Source organism: Tamandua tetradactyla, chromosome 11 (assembly GCF_023851605.1).
Source record: "Tamandua tetradactyla isolate mTamTet1 chromosome 11, mTamTet1.pri, whole genome shotgun sequence".
Classification (NCBI taxonomy): Eukaryota; Metazoa; Chordata; class Mammalia; order Pilosa; family Myrmecophagidae; genus Tamandua; species Tamandua tetradactyla.
The window spans coordinates 21,563,661-21,579,028 of NC_135337.1; the positions used below are offsets into that span (position 1 = coordinate 21,563,661).

Genomic DNA, 15,368 nt, shown 5'->3' on the forward strand with positions numbered 1-15,368 from the left:
TTAGCCTGTGTCCCTCCTTCAGGGTTTTGTGAATATGCTGCCTATGGTTCCTTTATATGAGTGCCTCTTTACAACCTCATTGTCTGGCAGCTATAATTGCAGTGTCAGAGTTATGTTTTTTTGATCTACCTAAGTTTCTTCCCAGTTAGTCTTTAAAATTTTTAAAGACTTTCTTTCTCTTCAAGTTTTTTAGTCTCATTTCCCCAACCCTTGTGTTTATGTCTGACAATAACCACCATCCTTGACCATCACAAACTCCAAGATGACAGGGTCACTTTCCCTTAAGATTCTGATCATCATCGCCTTACCACTATGTTCTCTCCTTTGTTGGTCATTGTTAGCCATGCATCGTATTCTCAAAATTCTGAGAGATGAAATTATCTTCAAGACTTAAGTGTTCTAGGTGCTCTGCTTTTGCCAGATTAGATCTCCAGCCACTCTGCAGATGCTGAGACATCCTTCCCTTCCCATCTAGTGAGTATTCTTGTTTCCATGCCACATTTGAAGTTTCTATTGAGAAATGGCCATCTATGCTTCATTTCTGACTAAGTGTTCAACAGTACCACTACCTTTTATCCTTAAAAAAATGTTCTATATTATTCATCTGTTCATTCGGAAAATAGTTATTAAGCATACACATTATGAGCCAAGACTTGATCTAGGTCCTGGGACTATATTAGTGGAAAAACAACATCCCTGCCTTCATAGAGTTTTCACTCTGGTGGGAAAGTGGGAGAGAGACAGTAAACAAGTATACAATGTATGCCGGCTAATAGCATTTGGAATCTGTGATGGTTAATTTCATTTGTCAGGTTGGCTGGGTTATGGTGTCCAGTTGTTTGGTCAGATGGAATTTGTATCTATAATCAGTTGATTCCATCTACCATCCAAAAGGAGATTACCCTCAGCAATGTGGATAATATACTCAGCTAAGCATTTGGAGCTCATAAAATCCAGAACTGAGGATTTTAGAAGGAGAATCTCTTCCTCAACTTCGTATTGGCTCTTGCCAGAATTTTCAGCTGGTTAACTTTGCCAGGGGGAAGAACTTCAGCTTGCAGCCTGCCCTATGTAATTCAGACCTGTCAGCCCCTACTGTTGCATGAACCTATTCCTTATAATAAATCTCTTAGTGTGTTTGTGTGTGTGCAGATTAGATGGATAGATAGATAGATGATTGCTAGATAAAAATTAGATATATAGCTAAAGATTAGAGAGGTAGGATAGATAAGAATTAGGTGATAGATAAAGATTAGGTAATAGATATAGATAGATGATAGATAGGTAGGTAGGTAGATAGACAGACAGGTCTTCCTCTGGAGAACACTGACTAGTGCAGAATCTTAAGCAGGGTAAAGAGATAAAGGGTGTCAGTAGGGGATGAAGCAGGGAGCATTGTCATTCTAGCTGAGGCAACACTAGGACAGAGATGTGCATGAAATGAGGGACAAGGTCTGTGGTTATATGGGAGATCTGCATTCTAAGCAAAGGGAAGAGCAATTGCAAAGGCCCGAGGCAGGAGCATGTTGGCATATTCAAGACGCATGCAGGAAGTACAGGATGAAGTACAGTGAGTCGGGAGAAGTCCAGTGGTGAGAAATGGTATAGGGTATTGTAAAGGTTTGGGTTATAGTCTAAATATCCAAAGTAATATGGGAACCCATTTGAGAGTTACATGTAGGGAACGGACTTAAGAGAGAAAATTTTACCAAACCTGGCTTTTATGGGATATAACTGATTGCTCCTTGCAGGTAATAAATACTTATAGGTAATAAATAGCATTCTTGGTAAAAGTACTCAATTTTCTAGTAGACTTCATTGAAATGAAGAATTCCTCTTTAAGGGAGTGACACACACTAACCCAACTGACTATAAATCTTATAAGAAACTTGATAATATTTCACTAACCATTCTTTTATTGTACCATTTTTTTCACAAAAAATATCTTTACCAAGAGGGAATCTTTAAATAGGCTTTTCTGGAAACCTCTTCTCTTAACGCAAGTTTGAAATTAACCTTTGACACATGCTTGTCATCAATTTGTCTGAGTTGTTTTAGTAAATGAAATTATATTTACATTTTTAAAGAATTACTCTGGATACTGGATAATACACTATAAGGTTTTCATTTGTATATATAACTTCTTTTATTATACCTGCCTGTTTTATATAAGGCGTGACCTTCTATTGCCATATTCCAGGCACAGATCTCTTAATTATGCTTGTACTTTTCAAGTCTAAATTTATTACTTAGGTCCTCTATCTCTAGTATAGTCCACTCAATGACTAAATTACAAGAAGATGAATGATTACAAAATATCTAAAATACCAAAGCAAGCCCATTTCTGATACAAACTGACCTTTCTGCAGTAGTAAATAAGAAGTTTCCTAAAAATGTCTCTTTTTTCTAATTTTCCACTTTAAAATCATAGATAATTATATATTAAGAGACAATGACTGTTTGAAGACTGCAGAACCAATCAAATAAAACTACCATTCCTCTCCCATTAAAACAAAAAAGCAAGACTGTTTTACTTATAAGATTTACATTTTCTGATCTAACTGCAGCTGTAGTATTTACTAAGAGAATTCCAACAAGCATCAAAGAGAAACTATACTGTCAGCAGAACCAATTTCTTGCATTATTTGCTAATATGGAATGTATGAAGCCCCAAGTTTTTGATTGGTTTATTAATGAAAAAGGATGAATTGGAAGTTCTCAGATAAATTAGAATGCTACAAAGTTTTGTTTTGTCCATGCATGTAAAAATATGAAATTGTCCCCTGATAAATGAGATACAAAAATGTCAATTTTTTAATCAAATCAAATCCAGATCCATTTTCCCTCTCACTTGAACGGGCAAGTACCATATCAGCTACCATTGGGGTTTCCTCCCTACACAGAGCTCCCATGATCCCAGGAACCAAGGAAGGCAGGTCCCGGTTGCTATCATTTCCCACAGCTCTTTCCATGTGTGTAGCCCAGAGAACGTTTCAGCTTAAACCAGTTTGGAGCTTGACTTCAGGGCAGCTCCTGAGTACAGAAAAGAGATTGTAAGGTCCAGCTACCTTTCCAAGGGCAGGGTGGGTGTGGTTATGAACGTTTACCGTCCATTCTTTCTGGAGTCAAGAAAAGTGGGAAAACATATTCTTATTGATTGAATGGTTAATTTCAAAGAGAAAGACAATCAGGTCTCCTGCCCAACCACCCTGCTCCTTCCACTGATTCATTCATTAGACAACCTTTTTCTTGCCCCTGTTTTGGTTTATTAGCTGCCACTATGCTATACACCAGAAATGGAATGGCTTTTAAAAAGGGAAATTTATTAAGTTACAAGTTTACCATTCTAAGGCCACGAAAATGTCCCAATTAAAGCAAAACTATCAAAATGCCCGAATTAAGGCACCAACAAGGGGTTAACTTCATTGAAGAAAGGCTGATGAAGTCCAGGGTTTCTCTCTCAACTGGAAAAGCACATGATGAATATGGTGACATCTGCTGACTTTCTCTCCCGGCTTCTCGTTTCATGAAGCTAACCCAGGAGCATACTCTTCTTCATCTCCAAAGGTCTCTGGTTGTGTGGGCTCTCGTGGTTCTCGTGACTCTGCTGTTCTCCAAAATGCTTCCTCTTTTAAAGGATTCCAGTAAATTAATCAACCCCCTGCAATGGTTTTGATTCCATCTAATCCAGAAGTTAATACCCACAATTGGGTGTGTCACATCTCCATGGAGATAATCTAATCACAAGATTCCAACCTACATTATTGAATAGTGATTAACAGAAAGAGTGCTCCCACAGAATGAACCAAGATTAAAACATGGCTTTTCTAGGGTACATAATCCTTTCAAGCAAGCACAGCCCCTTTTAGTGCAATACAATGTTATAGATGCTGTGGATACCAAAAAAGAAAGATAAGGCGCCTTTCCTAGTGAGATTTGCATGGAGAGAGTCCACAATCAAACATACTCTGTGCTGTCTAATAAGAGTTGCTGCAGACAGAAGTAATCCTGAAAGACCAAGACCACAGTAGGGGTTTCCATCTTACTGCTATATAATCACTAAGTAAATAAATATATATACTTAGCTTTTCTTTTTTTATTCTTTTTCTCTGATTTTCCTAATGAAATTAAGAACCTTGGCCAGAAAGTCATTACCTTCCCTAATGAGATTATTCCCACTTAGCTCCTGTGCTGGTTTGAGAGTATTATGTACCCTAGAAAAGCTATGTTTTAATCCTAATCCATTTTGTGGAGGCAGCCATTTCTTTTCACTCTTATTCTGCACTGTAGGTTGGAAACTTGATTAGATTTTCTCCACTGAGATGTGCCACATCAAATTGTGGGTATTAACATTTGATTAGAGGAGGATATGACTCCACCGTTCCAGGTGGGTTTTGATTAGTTTACTGGAATTCTTTAAAAAGGGAGCATTTTGGAAAAAGAGAGAGAGCCACAGAGCCCATGCAGGTAGCGACTTTTGGGGAGATGAAAGAGGAAAACGCCCCTGGGCATGTTGCTTCATGAAACAAGAAGCCTAGAGAGAAAGCTAGCAGATGTCACCATGTTTGCCATGCACTTTTCCAGTTGAGAGAGAAACTCTGAACTTCACTGCCCTTTCTTGAGTGGAAGTAACCTCTTGTTGGTGCCCTAATTTTATAGACTTGCTTTAATTGGGACCTTTTCTTAGAACTATAAACTTCCAACTAATAAATTCCCCCTTTTAAAAGCCATTCTGGGGCGGGCCACAGCAGTTCAGCAGTCAGAGTTCTTGTCTGCCATGCCAGAGAAATTGGGTTAGCTTCCCGGTGCCTGCCCATGCCAAAAAACAAAAAAAAACCATTCTCTTTCTGGTATATCACATTCCAGCAACTAGCAAATTAGAACAGCCACCCATCCAACTTTGTGTATTGTAGAGTAAGTACTTTTAGAAAATTGAGTTTACTAGCTCGTTGAGATTTTATTGGTTCTGGGGCCCAAAGAGAAAAACAAGAGTTGGAGAAATGGATGGGACAGGAAGGGAAGAAAATATGGGAGAGATAAAGAGAAAAAGAGAAATAAGAAAACGTAAATTTGTTTAAATTTTAATAAAGAACCAATATATGCAAAGTAACTTGCACTCAAGAGATTATTTACTTAAAGATAAAATCACATGAACATATTTCAAGTTAAAAACTATTAGAGCCATGTTAAGCAGGGAAATTAGGGGCTTGCACTGACAGGCAGCACGTAACAAAAAATTAGAACTTAGAAATTAGTAATTAAGTCACAGAAGTGATGCATTTTTTTCCAAATGAATTGTACCATCTTTTGCTTAGAAATTTCAAGCTTTCTGTGTTCAATATTACCTCCAATCTTTGTTTGTTAATCCAAGCTAAATATCTCTAAAATACTCTGTTAACATGATATATTCACTACCCCCTCTACATAAAGAACATTATAGTAAATGTGTTCTTTTTCTTAGCTGATTTTTATTTAATGATTCTTATTTCACAGCCAACTTTTCTCAAAATCACCTTGCATTTAATGCACCCCATATTATGAAGGTGATATATTCATCCCACCTACACCCCTCAATGCTGAGTCAAAAATCTACCAGTCACTGTGGGTAACAGCCCCAAAATGGGAAACAATGACTTTGCATTTGCCATTCCTTCTTTGAGTTCAAACAGTCAGTCAGACATACTCCTGTGGCTTCCAAGAACCCTAGTGTTCTCTCTCTACAGAGCCATATATGTGAATCTTTCAGATCATAAATCCATAGTATATGAAAGATTGAGGTTGAACTAGGTTAAGACATCAAACAAAGATTTTTTCTCATATACATTAACTATACATATACCCAAACAAATCTATCTGAGATAAACCACAGTGGAATTCAAATAAACATTTAATCCATGGTTTTCAAAAGTGTGGTAGAATGAAATTCATTAATAGATTATTTTACAAACAAAACCCAAGTTATAGGGAAGGATCTTAGTGAAAATGTTAGAATACTTTGTACCTTATTTGGGCTTAAGTCACTGACATACCAAAGGTTAATCGAAGCATTAGAGAGGTTCAAACAATGCTGTGTTTTAGTATTCTTGGGTGCTCAAGCAAATACCATGCAGTTGGTTGACAAACAATGGGATTTTATTGGTTCATGGTTTGAAGTTAGGAGAATTCCACTGAGATGACAGTTAGGCAATACTTTCTTCTTGAAGTCTGGTGTTCTGGAGCTGGCTGCTGGTGAACCCTGGTCCTGGAATTCCCTCCCACATGACAATGTATATGGCAGCCTCTCCTGGCCTCTTCTTTCTCTTCCAGATTCTGTTGACCTTCAGCTTCTTGCTTCCCATGGTTTTCTCTCTATGTGACTTTCATTCTGCTCATTATTACTTCTTTCATTCCAGTAATAACACTATGACTTATCCTGATTGAATCGAACAGTAACTTAACTGAAGTCATCTCATCAGACGGTCTTACTTACAATGGGTTCACACTCACAGGAATGTTTTCAAGTTTAAGGACATGTTTTTCTGGGGTATATGGCTCCATACCACCACATGCTGCAAGGGTTAGCATAGCTCAAACTTTGTCTGAGTTTTTTGATATTGTATAAAGAATCAGGAACTAATTATCTATTTTAGCTTACTAAAGCTGCCAAAATGCAATATACAAAAATTGGGTTGACTTTTATAATGGTAATTTATTCATCTACAAGCTTACAGTTCTGAAGCCTTGAAAATGACTAAACATCAATAGGCAATGCTTTTTCCCTGAAGACTGGCTACCGGTAATCTTGAATGCCTCTGTCCCATGCAAGGCATATGGTAGTTTCTACTACTCTCTCCCTTCTCTCCTGCACTTCTTTGCTTTCAGCTTTGGATACTCCATCTCTGGCTTTCTTTCTCAGTTTCTGTGTCTTTCTTCGCTGAGCTTCTGTGTCTTTCTCTGACACAGAAGCTTTATAAAGTACTCCAGTAACAGGATCAGGAACCTCCTGGGGTATGCCTCAACTGAAATAACCTAATCAAAAGATTCCATCCACAATAGGTTTACTCCCACAGGAATGGATTATCTTTAAGAACATGATCTTCTGGGGTCCATAAAGCTTCCACACCATTACACTTCACCCTCTGGACCTAAAAAGACATGTTCTTTCCATATGCAAATACACTCATTCAATCACAATATCCTAAAGCCTTAAATCATTTCAGTAATGATTTAATGTAAATATTAATTACAGTTTCCTCAACCCAGTTACATGTGTGGTCTGTCCTGGAGCACAATTCCTCTCAGGCTATGGACCTGTGAAACTAAGGACAAATTCAAAGGAGGGATAGTTGTACAGTAAACATTCCCATCACTACACAGAGAAATTGGGAGGAAAACAAGGGTCATGGGACCTAAAGAGTTCCAGAACGCTGTTGGGCATATTTCATTAGATTTCAAGGTCTGAGGGTCATCTATAGAATGATGCTTCGCCTTCCAGCTTGATGGGATAGCAGCCCCACACATTCCAAGGACTTGTGCAGCAGACTTGCCCTCTCCAATCACTGGGGTGAGGACTCTAATATCTACAAGTATTGGGGTGGTCGAGATGCTCTTGGCTCTACCTTCATCAAGCAGCATCAGGTGGTAGCCAAACCCTAGGGCCCACCCTCTTCAAGCATTGGGGTGATGACCAAACTCTGCAACATTGGGGTGATGACCAAACTCTGCAACCTCTGGAGCATAGGCTCAACCCCTCAGAATAATGGGGTGGTGGCCAAATCTCTCCAATCCCCAGAGAATGTGTTCCACCCTCTCTGTATACTGGGGTGGCAGCACTCTTCTAGAGCAACTGGGCAGAAAGCCTGCACTCTACAATCTCCTGGGCATGCTGACCTTTTCTACATACATGGATGGGTTCACTCTTTCCCACAGAGAAAATATCTTTGTTCCAGAGCTCAGCTTACATGGTTCTGCCATTAATCATTTTTCCTTCAATTTATCCCTTTCCTGTCCCTTTTAGTATGGGCTGACAGTGGTTCTGTTCATACAGTTATTGCAAAATAAAAATAAATAAATAAAATAACTTGTCAGTTTTGCATGTAGAACACAGGGGTCCCGACTCTCAGATAATAGGACTTTCCACAAATTCTTTCTGAATAACTGCATTTCCAATCCCGTCTTGCACTGAAATGGCTGACTGGCTCCATGTTCAGTTAAACCCTCACATGGGGCACTATTATCTGGGATTTAATTTCTGGATGCTCAGAATTTTGCAAAATCATGAATTTTTGGTTTCTTTGTACCCAGGAGTTCAGTTCTCAGCTCATCCCTTTCTTCTCATGTAAGCTGCAAGGAGAAGCCAACCTTCACTTTCCACTTTTAGTCTGGAAATTTTCTCAATCAAACATCCAGGCTCATCACTTTCAAATTCCACTTTCCAATGGACATCAGAACTCAATTTTGCCAAATTCTCTGCCACTTCAGAACAAGGATTGCCTTTCTTTCAGTTAGTGATGACGCATTTGTCATTTCTGTCTAAGGCTCCTTTGGAAGTAACTTCAGCATCCATATTTCTACCAAAAGTCTCTATAAAGCAATCTAGGCCTTTTCTATGAAGCATCTCATAATTCCTCCAGAATATCCCCTTGCCCACTCAAATTTTAAGAAAATTGCTAGAGACATTGAAAATTGTGTGTGTGCTGCCAATCATCCAGAGTCTGCTCAATCTTCAACAACACTTGTTCCATGTCAAATTGAGATGTAAGCCAATTTCTGCATGAACATTCACTTATTTCCCCTTTTTTGTGCTGTAAAAAATTAAGTGGTAGATCCATTGAATTAAAATATCATTGCTAGCTCTGGAGTCACCACAAGCAGCCTTTTCACCATGTGTGAGCTAGACACAATCCCTGCCCACCTTGCTCTCTGCTAACTGCAGTTCATTCCTTCAAAATGACTGAGGAAGTATACCATGGAAAGGATAAGGTGGAAACTTTTGGCTTCCAGGCAGAGATTGTCTAACTTTATGTTCTCATCATCAATACCTTGTATTCCAATGAGGAAATTTTCCTTTGGGAGTTGATTTCTGATGCTTCTGATTCTTTGAACAAGATTCACTATGAGATCCTAACAGACCCCTCTGAGTTAGACAGTGGTAAAGAGCTGAAAATTGACATCATCCCAAACCCCCAGGAATGTACTCTGACTCTGGTGGATACACGCATTAGTGTGACCAAGGCTGATCTCACAAATAATTTGGGAACTATTGCCAAGTCTGGTATCAAAGCATTTATGGAGGCACTGCACTCTGGTGCAAACATCTACATGATTGGGCAATTTGGTCTTGGCTTTTATTCTGCCTATTTAGTAGTATAGAAAGAGGTTATAATCACAGTACAAGTGTGATGAGCAGTATGCCTGGGAGTCTTCCTCAGGTGACTCCTTCATTGTTCATACTGACCACAGGGAGCATATTGGCCAGGGCACCAAAGTGGTCTTGCACTTTAAAGAAGACCAGAGGGTACTTAGAGGAGAGAGAGGTCAAAGAAGTGGTGAAGAACTACTCGTAGTTCTTATGCTACCCCATCACCCAAGAAGGAAGAAGAGAATGAAATTAGCAATGATAAGGCCAAGGAAGGAAAAGATGAGAAAAAAGAAGATAAGAATGATGAAGAGAAGCCCAAGATTGAGGATGTAGGCTTAGATGAGGAGGATGATAGTGGTAAGGACAAGAAAAAAGAAAACCAAGAAGACTAAGAAGAAATACATTGATCAAGAAGAACTGAACAAGATCAAGTCCATTTGGACCAGAAACTGATGGCATCAACCAGGAGGAATGTGGAGAATATTACAAAATCTTAAGAGAGATTGGAAAAACCACCTGGAAGACAATCACTCTCTGTGGAAGGTCACTTGGAATTCAGGGTATTGTTTTCATCCCCTGCCTGACTCCCTTTAACCTCTTTGTGAAAAAGAAGAAAAAGAACATCAAACGTCATCTGTTCATCATGGACAGTGGTGATGAATTGATACCAGAGTATCTCAACTTCATTTATGGTGTAGTCAACTCTGAGGACTTGCTCCTGTACATCTCACAAGAAACATTGCAGAGGAGAAAAATCCTGAAGGTCATTCACAAAAACATTGTATAGAAGTGCCTTGAGCTCTTCTCTGAGCTAGTAGAAGATAAAGAGAATTACAAGAAATTCTACTAGGCATTCTCTAAAAACCTGAAGCTTGGAATCATGAGGACTCCACTAATCAATGACACCTTTCTAAGCTGCTGCTCTATTACAACTCCCAGTCTGGAGATGAGATGGCTTCCCTTTTTAATATGTCTCTAGAATGAAGGAGACCCAGAACTTCATCTATTGGTGAGAGCAAGTAGAAGGTGGCCAACTCTGCTTTTGTGGAAGTGGGGCCTTGTGACGGTATATCTGACTGAGCCTATTGATGAGTACTGAATAGCACAGCTCAAGGAGTTTGATGGGAAGACCTTAGTCTCAATTACCAAGGAAGGCTTGTAGCTACCTGAGGAAGAGGAGGAGGAGATGAAAATGGAGGTGAGCAAGGCCATTTGAGAACCTCTACAAGCTAATGAAGAAAATCTTGGAAAAAAGATTGAGAAGGTGAAAATCTCCAATAGGCCTGTATCTTCACCCTGCTGCACTGTAACTAGCATCCATGGCTGGATACCCAACATGGAGTGGAACACGAAAGCCCAAGAACTTCAGAACAACTCTACAAATTGACTACATGATAGCCAAAAAGCACATGGAGACCCACTCTGATGATGCCAGTCTTCTGCCACAGCAGAAGGCAGTCAAGGACCTGGTAGTACTGTTGCTTGAAATTGCACTGCTCTCCTCTCACTTCTCCTTTGAGAATCCTCAGACCCACTCAAACCAAATCTATTACATGATTGAGCTAGGCTTATGTATTGATGAAGATGAAGACCAGCAGAGGAACCCAGTGTTGCTGTTCCTGATGAGATGTTCCCTCCATGGCTGCCCAATGGTAATGAAGATGCATCTCACATGGAAGTAGATTAGGAGTTTTTATCCACAAATGTTGTGCTCACTGTATTGCATACCCCTGGCTCCCACAGCAGCTTGAGTGGCCCTGTCCCACTTGGTTTTACCTACTGAGGTCTGGTGTTTTTTCTCTTTCCAGCCCTTGTGTCTAAGGCAACGTAAGGACCATGAGCCTCATCCCATTTGACAATGGGGCTGGATGTTGTATATTGTGAGTTTTTTTGTTGTTGTTGCTTATTTTGTTCTGAAACTAAAGTGCACAAATAAAGAAGATGCAGTTTTACAAAAAAAAAATGGGATGATAAACATTACTAAACTCATTTTAAAAATCAATAGGCGGTCAGGCCACAGCGGCTCAGCATGCAGAGATCTCACCTGCCAGGCTGGAGACCTGGGTTCGATTCCTGGTGCCTGCCTATGCAAAAAAAAAATCGATAGGAATACAGCAGGCATTTCTACTGGACATTAAAGTGAAAATTTGAATGTGACGCAGGGGGTTTTCTTGCTACATTCATATTTATTATTTAAGTACTATATTTATAGCTTGACTCTGTTTACCCTAATTTGATTTCAGGACTTGAGAAGTTGTCACTCAAGCAAACCTATCCCCCCAGGCCCCAAAATTAGAACATTCCCTCAGTTCACAAGGAGTAATTGATGGTCCTATTTCATAAATAACAGTGTATTCTACTCTCCCTTCTGGGCAGAAACCAGGCTGGCCGGTGAAGCTGAGTTATTCTCTGTGGTCTACCTCCTTCAGTCCTCTGTATCCCTCCTAGATAGAGAATATAACAAATATCCCTAAGAATTTGTTCCTCTTTCACATGCATCTCTTTATACTTCTTCATAGGTGTTTACACTAATCAATGTACAGAAAGCATTTTGTATTGTCAAAAAAAATTGCACCAGATGATGTGAAACAGGCAAGAATCACTTCATTCAAAGCTGTATGTAACAGGAAACCAGAAGGCGTTTGTGAGAGATAGACCAGAAGACTAATATAATAGAGGGCTCCACTCAGCTGAACCAGAAGGCAGGAGAGTTTTTAAGGACTGGGATAAGCTACTGGATGAGACTGAAGAACATGCTATGGGGTGTGTCCATCACATGATGTTATTTACTGAATCTACTCTGAGCTGAGGGAACTCAGGGGCCGAGAGTCAAGGAGAAGCCTTCTAAAGTTCAGTCAGACCAAGGAGAATTAAGGCATTGTACTGGTTTGAAAGGATGTATGTCCCTAAGAAAAGCCATGTTTTAATCTAAATACCACTTTGTAAAGGCAGAGCAATCCCTATTCAATACTGTATGTTTGAAACTGTAATCAGATCATCTCCCCAGAGATGTGATTTAATCAAGAGTGGTTGTCAAGCTGGATTAGGTGATGACATGTCTCCACCCATTTGGGTGGGTCTTGATAAGTTTCTGGAGTCCTATAAAGGAGGAAACATTTTGGAGAATGGGAGATTCAGAGAGAGCAGAGAAGAACGACATAGCTACAAGAAGCAGAGATCCCACAAGCCAGCGACCTTTGAAGATGAAGAAAGGAAACACGTCCCAGGGAGCTTCATGAAGCAGGAAGCCAGGAGAAAGCTAGCAGATGACAGCTTGCTCACCATGTACCCTTCCAGTCAAGAGAGAAACTGATGTTCCAGCAGCTAGCAAACTAGAACAGGCATCTTCATTGGTAACACAAAGGGTGGTCTTAACCTATACTGTTTTCCAAGATCACATGTTCAGGTAAAAGTCAACATTGTCAGTATATGTAAAGGGTATATCTGTATATTATTTGGTAACTTGCCTCTCCTCCCCACAATAATTTTGATGAATTGTCCATATTGTTATGTGTAGTTGTATCGCATTCATTTTCATGATGGTGTAACATCACATTATCTGAATATACCAAAATTTATCTAGCCATTCTCCTGTCAATAGACACTGAAGTGATTTTTAGTTTTATACTCTTAGAAACAATGCTTCTATGGAAATTCTTGTATTTTTTTTGTGTGTGTACAAACATGATCTTTCCTTTAGGACAGAAATCCTGAGCCAGTAAGCTAACCATTTGGGAAACAAATGAATTATGGGTATGCCAAGGAATATATCTCTCCAGCCCTCAGATTGGCCTGGGATGAGCAGAGCCTCTCATTGATCCTCTGCTTCACCCATTTATCCCCATGTATGCTGTGAAGTGAAAGCCTGAAATCATCTCAGGCAGGATGAGAAATGAAAAACATAACTCACTGTCTACATTATTTTTTGTATACTTTTGTATTTCATTAGCATTACTTTACTTAGCCAGAGGTCTCTTGCCCAGGAAAATGATTTGATTATTCATTGTAGAAATATCTTGAAAAATTCATCAACTCTTCAATAGAAAGCATCAATGGACAATTTGCACCCTAAGATTCTTTTAATTTCTTGCCTCAAAATTCTCACTTTGCTGTTTCCATTAATACTGGACAAATGTATCTGGGTCCTTACCCAATCCTAATCAAGACCCCACATTAAAAGATTCACCTTAAACCAGGCTTCCAATTCTCAATAAATTCTAACCTTGCCTTCCTCTCTCCAAGATTCTGTTAAATGTCTCTGTAGGTTGCCTTCTCCCTTAGCATGATAAACAAAAAACTCAGCTTTATCTTACCAGCAGGTGGTGTTGGTGATATTTGGGAGCTGGCATTTAATGGGAATATTAGGATTTTCAACAAGTGTCACTATGGAAAAAACTTTGAGAAGCCTGGCCCCAGGGTACTTGCCTAGGTGTGGAATGGCTAGGTCTTAAGGTAAATACATTTTAAACTTTACTATATATTGTCAAATTGATTAATTTAAGCCTTGTTTTCTCATCTGCAAAATAAAGTGGTTGACCAAAATAACGTTTAAGTTCTTTCTTGCTCTAAAAATAATGTTGTGATTTTCAGACTTGTAATAGGAACTCATTCTAAGAACAAAGAGAACATTACAGTGATTTATATGTAGATATACTAACATAGCAAAACCTCATCTTGAATGGTAAGGTATTTTAAAATGACTTTAATAAAGACAGAAAATGAAGCATGGAGAAGAAAAATTACTAACAATGTTCCCAACCATCCAAGAAGTGGAAAAAGGAAACACATCACTAAGCCTCCTTCAGAATATCTATGAACAAACCTCTTTTTATAAGTTCTGTGATACGATGCCAATAGCAGTAATATCAAATATATGACACATATGCCAACACCTCACTCTCTCTTGCCCTTAGCAGACATTAGGAAGCTATCACAGCATTCATTCTTGCTGTTCCCAGAGCCCATTTCAAAATCCCTCTCAGCACAACTCTAGGCAGGCACCACTAGTCACTTGGGTTGGCACTCAAGAGACCACAACTGACTATTCCCAATTATTCCATATTCTCCAGTCCAAGCAACCTGGTTTATCTGCTGCCTCTCCACATGTCATGCCCAATCCTCCACTGGATACTTTGATCATACTGTTTCTCTATCTAGGATAGATGCTCTCTATTCTCCTTTTATAAACTCTACTCACAGCCATTTTCAAGGTTAAACTCAAATCACATCTCCTCCGTGAAAGCTTCTCCTGTAACTCCACATCATGGTGGTCTAACCCATTCATAAACTCTTAGAGTCTGAAGCCATGCCCAACAACCTGGAATTCTCCAAACATACATGCTTCGGTTCCTTTGCATATTTCTCCTCTCTTCTTCTCCTTTTTCACCCTGGCAAATTCTCACTCACACTAGAAAATTAAATTCAGGTGTTGGCTCCCTTTTTGACATCTTTAGAAAAGAAAAAGCCTCTTTCTCTAAAAATTAAGCATTCCCTTTCCTCAGTCCCAGAGCATCCTGTGCTTTCCTCTGGTACAGCAAGTACCACATTGTCACATAGCTGTTTAATTATCTTTCGTCCCCAGGAGACACTGAGTTGGTTAAGGGATTTGCAGTCACATTTGGACCAGGTGCAGGGTTAGTAGTCAAGAAATGTATGTTGAATTGAAATGAAGTGAAATGTAATTAAATAAATTAGATTTACTTCAAGCTATAAAACCGAACCAGGGTTTTAGGAAAATCTCAATTTCACGAAATCACTTTACTTCACTGAACATAATTCATTAATATATTACTGTGATTTCATTTATATAATTCTGTAAGACTTTTCTCACAGATAAATTCACAGATCACATGTCCCCAGTTTGGGTGTGGGAAGTCCTGTCACTGAATACCATCTGATTGCATTTGCCACTGCACACTGTTCCTTGGGAGCATGGCCAGCAGCTGTGCTCCTCCTTCCTTACCTCACCACCTAGCAGGAGACTGAACCCAGAGCAAGCAGACAATAGGCCCACTGGTTGTCTTATGTA

At 39.3% G+C, this 15,368-nt stretch overlaps 1 long non-coding RNA gene and 1 pseudogene across 1 annotated transcript in view; both read left to right on the forward strand.

The window, feature by feature from the left end:
- The first annotated feature begins 367 nt into the window (after window positions 1-367).
- LOC143649952 (uncharacterized) overlaps window positions 368-15,368 on the forward strand; it is a 130,536-nt gene continuing 115,535 nt past the window's right edge. Inside the window, exon 1 of the long non-coding RNA XR_013159271.1 lies at window positions 368-474. This is a non-coding gene — a long non-coding RNA (uncharacterized LOC143649952). The remainder of the gene's footprint in view (window positions 475-15,368) is intronic.
- LOC143649421 (heat shock protein HSP 90-beta pseudogene) lies at window positions 8,929-11,027 on the forward strand (annotated as a pseudogene).